Source organism: Aplysia californica, unplaced genomic scaffold, assembly GCF_000002075.1.
Source record: "Aplysia californica isolate F4 #8 unplaced genomic scaffold, AplCal3.0 scaffold01095, whole genome shotgun sequence".
Classification (NCBI taxonomy): Eukaryota; Metazoa; Mollusca; class Gastropoda; order Aplysiida; family Aplysiidae; genus Aplysia; species Aplysia californica.
In genome coordinates, this window is record NW_004798365.1 from 21,525 (window position 1) to 26,402 (window position 4,878).

The 4,878-nt window shown below is 43.0% G+C and overlaps 1 protein-coding gene across 3 annotated transcripts in view; it reads left to right on the forward strand.

The window, feature by feature from the left end:
• Nucleotides 1-1,182: 1,182 nt before the first annotated feature.
• Nucleotides 1,183-4,878, forward strand: part of LOC101847782 (protein furry homolog) — a gene marked incomplete in the record, with an annotated part of 102,518 nt that continues 98,822 nt past the window's right edge. For 2 of the 3 annotated variants that reach the window (XM_013089976.2, XM_013089978.2), the window contains 1 exon segment: nucleotides 1,183-1,278. 3 annotated transcript variants of the gene reach the window in all.

Sequence of the window (4,878 nt, forward strand, 5' to 3'; positions counted from 1 at the left end):
AGACTACGAGGGCTATTTTATTAGGCCACCGGTGAGCCTTTTGGCTATTCTCACTCTGTGTGCGTTCACTGTGCTAGCTTAGGGCAACCTGTGTAGCATTCACCGTAAACCACAGAATTCTACACTGTGATAACAGAAGTGTAGAACTCTGTGCCTTGAACAAGGAGGTCCTCGGCCTTGAACAAATGTTCCAGCGCTCTTTTGTGTTGAAAGCGTGCAATTTTGTCTGTGGGCAGTGAGAAAGAAAGAAAGAGAGAGAGGGGGGGGTGAGAGAGAGAGAGAGAGAGAGAGAGAGAGAGAGAGAGAGAGAGAGAGAGAGAGAGAGAGAGAGAGAGAGAGAGAGAGAGAGAGAGAGAGAGAGAGAGAGAGAGAGAGAGAGAGAGAGGGAGAGAGGGAGGGAGAGAGAGAGAGAAAGAGAGAAAAATTGAGAGAGAGAGATTGAGACAGAGAGTGAGAGAGAGTGAGAGAGAGAGAGAGAGAGAAATAGAGATAGAGAGAGAGAGAGAGAGAGAGAGAGAGAGAGAGAGAGAGAGAGAGAGAGAGAGAGAGAGAGAGAGAGAGAGAGATTCAACTCATCTTCAGATTACTATCACTTATCTGATGAATTACTAGATGAAGCGATGATCGAAAAGAGGTAAAAGCTCCTCCATAAGGCAACACCAGAATGTGCGTGCTTAATCACTACCTAAAAAACTACAAAACAACGAATTATAATTATGGGGAAAAATTGTTGGTCAGTTGGGAGGAGGAGAAGAAAGGAGGGGTCAGTCGGGAGGAGGAGAAGAAAGGAGGCAAAAAAAAAAAAAAAAAAGAGTATTTTCCAGATTTCGATCCCACGCCCGTTCACTCCGCACGCAGTCACGCTGTCCATTCGGCCACCACAGTTCCTTACTGGAATAGGTAGATTAGGCTTCATATATTTATAGCACTGTTTCAGAAGTTTCCGAACCGCTAAAACTGGAATCATAGGGGAGGACCCAAAGATACTAAGATACTACACAATATTCACCACTGGCCTACCACAGCCAATCAGAGCACCACTAGCTTACCCACAGCCAATCAGCTTCTGTGTGAGCGGTCACGTTCGCAAATGCACTGTTGTCACGGACCGCGAGACCTCGTTTCCTGTCTCTATATTTTAGAGTCTCTGATATTATCGTACGACTTCCGGGTTGTTTCCTTTATTCTTTACCTTTACTATTACGCTGTAAATTCATGGCAGATAGAATGATAAATCGAGGAATTTTGATGGAGGAAAAGGATTTATATCGCTTTATGGTAGGCTAATCGTTATTGAAACTATTGCGAGGAAGGCTTTTATTTGTGGTAATTATTTTGCATTTATTTCTGTTTCGTCTGTCCTTAATTTTTAAAAAAAGAAAGAAATCAACGTCCATCAACGAAACTGGCACTGGCACTGGCTGGTCATCCTAAAAAATTGTCCTAAATCTTGAGGCTTCTCAAGAACTTTAGGAAGTCTGCAATCTTGCATCAACAACAAACTAGATCTAGACCAGGCCCATCTTCCACTTCCAGTTCTTCTGCGTCTCTTCTAGCGTCTATTTAGCCTCTAGTCTGACGGGGCATAAGGTCAAGAGTATAGATCTAGGTGTGGTCTATTTGTCTATGCTGATGTTAGTATTGTTAGGGGACCGTGCCGTAAGCCCCAATAGCGCTTGGCGCAAGGGGACCGTACGCCCCCATAGTGTTTGGCGCTAGGGGACCGTACGCCCTACCTGCGCTAAGGCGTGGTGTTACGAGACCGTATGCAGATATGCATGCATCTGGACTTTGCAAAAATACTGGAGGAAAACGGCCAGTTTAACGAAGCTCCTGACGTAAGGAGTTATTACTAGGACTACTAGGAGAATGTAAATATCTGAATACGATTGTGAGGTATCCAGTGGCCGTGGGTGAACCAAAATTTGAAATTAGCTCATTGAATGTCTGCACCCATGTTGTTGGTATGTGTCAATAAAAGAAATCAAAGAGAGGGAGGGAGAGAGAGATAGATAGATAGAGGGAGAGAGAAAAGAGAGAGTGTGTATGTGTGCGTGTGTGTGTTTGTGTGTGTCAGTGTGAAAAACACACAGAAAGGAAGGTGAGAAAGAAAGAAAGAAAGTTTAGTAAGGAAGTAAGAAAGAGTGGGGGAGAGAGAGGGAGACAAAGTGTGTGTATGTGTGTGTGTGTGTGTTAGAAACAGAGAGAGCAGAGAGAAAGAGAGAGAGATGGGGGGGCGGGAGTCATTGCGCTGCCAAGAACGAAATGCTCGCAGCTAAAGCTAAAGGGATTTGAAAACAATAAGGCCTGTCCACATTAAATAATAAAACAACATTAGTATTTAACTGGACTACTTTTGGGCGCAGGTGTCGTGTAACTATAGAGCGGTCAAAAATTTGTGGCGCAACTTTTCCTCTAATACAGTCCGTGCCGGCTTTAAAAGCACGCTGGCTTAAAGCACGTTTCGGACTCAAGCACGCTAAACGGCTCTTACCGAATTTTTGCTATATAAATTACACGCCTGCCTTTGCACGGTAACTTCGGCTTCAAGCACGCTTCATTTACAAGACAGTCAATATTTTCATGATGACCCAACGAAGTTCGAACACAGTCTACACCACAGCAGTGGAGTGTGTTAAGAGAAACACAAAGAACGCAAGTGATGGACACACACACTCACACGGGCGGAGAGGAAGGCAGAGAGATGCACACAGTTGCGCACGCGGACATAGGATCTAGCCTAGGGCAAAGCTACACACGACCAAAAAAAAATACAAAGAGAGTCGGGGAGACGAGAAAGGGAGGCTGGCTGCGATTTCACCTTTGACCCTAGCTATCCATTAATCCTGATTGTGTATCACGCGCGGGGTGGGATGAAGGCGGCGGTGGTATGAGTGGCACAGCGGGTTGTGGTATGCACAGGCAGTGTGTAGGCCTAGTGTACTGTATCATGACTGGCCGTCTAAATTAGGTTTTCATTTCCCATTCGACCACAAAACAAAAACAAACAAGCGAACAAAAACTACAATTGGCGGGTGTCTAAATAACAGTGCACACTATTGCAGGACCGCTATAGGCCTACTTACAAACAAAGGGAAATAGCACGAGAAATTTTCTACATATATGAAAATCTCTGGATTATGTGTCTACTTCGCACTCAAGCATACTTCGGCTTTAAGCACGCTTTAAAAGCTTTCTCCCGACGACCGTGCTTAAAGCCGGCATGGACTGTATCTCTTTAACGGGAGAATCAATGTCACCCATACTTTGCACAGCAGTTTGTATTTAAAAAAATGTCTTAACTGAATCATATTTTTCCACAACAATTAAGGCTCGATCAAAAAATATTTCTTCATAAATTTATATAAAATACTAGGCCTATAAATCTCCATCCCGCGAAAAATGTGATTGTTCATTGCACTTCCCGCTTCTCGCACACATTTTGCATACATAATATATATGGCCTACGTCATAGCTGGCCAATGACACTTTTTAGTAGCAAAACTTCATACAAAAATGTTTATATAATGAACACATTCTTTTTACTCTAAAGGTTTCCTAAAGATACGTTCAATAAGCATGCATGCTATTGCGATTGGAAAAAAAAATGACAGACTTGCTTTTAAAAGTGATATTGCTGGAGCTGTACAATTTTTAAAATTTGTAGAAACAGTTGACTGGGTTTTTTAATTAGTATTTATTAAGGAATTTTCTAGAATACAGTGTGCAGAAGTTTGTAAAAATATTCACCTGTTAAGACAAAGTGATATAAGTCACTGTGCAAAAGTTGGTGAATTTATGTTCTATAGGTAAGGAGATATTTCACAATAAGTTGCGCCGTGCATTTTGACCGCACTATAGGCGTAAGTTGGTATACTATATTTAATTTATATTCTTAACTCATATTCCACGCAAGGTGTTACATGATCAATGATGTCTTCTCAATCTAATAGCATAGTATACCCTGCCGACCCCATCGTTCGCCCCCCACATTCCCTTCGCCAACTCTCTCTCTCTCTCTCTCTCTCTCTCCCTCTCCCTCTCCCTCTCCCTCTCCCTCTCCCTCTCCCTCTCCCTCTCCCTCTCCCTCTCCCTCCCTCTCTTTGATTTCTTTTATTGACACATAACAACAACGTGGGTGCAGACGTGAACAAATTTCAAATTTTGGTTCACCCATGGCCACTGGATACCTCACAATCGTATTCAGACATTTTAAACATTCTCCTAGTAATAACTCTTTACGTCAGGAGCTTCGTTAAACTGGCCATTTTCCTCCAGTATTTTTGCAAAGTCCAGATGCATGCACATCTGCGTACGGTCTCGTAACACCAAGTCTTAGCGCAGGTAGGGCGTACGGTCCCCTAGCGCCAAACACTATGGGGGCGTTTGGTCTCCTAGCGTATGGTCCCCTAACAATAGCCTTTGTCTATTTATGTTGTTTTTTTTTCATGTGGGGGGTTGTTTTTTTCAGCAAGTTTTGTTGGTGGTATGAACTGTTAGATCTAGATCTAGATTCTAGGTCTAGATCTAGATGTCTAGCTTTATATAATGTCTCTAGGCCTATTTTATTTCATTCTATGTTGTCCCTGATGATGATTGCTCATCATGTCACAATGAAATGACAGTGCCATTTCAGCATTCTCCGGTTTTGGCCCCAATCCGGGCCTATGCCAAGAGTACTAGATATTTAGATCTCTAGATCGATGGGATATCGATAATGACTCACATATAATATTTGATATCGATTTTTAATTCGAAAGAGAGCAAGAGATGTGTTGCTGTTTCTCAGTACAAAATGAGCTCCACAGTTCACTTGTTTGTAACAATGTAAGGGAGATTTCTTTGAAGTTCTTGCCCCCCCCCCCCCCCCCCCCCCCC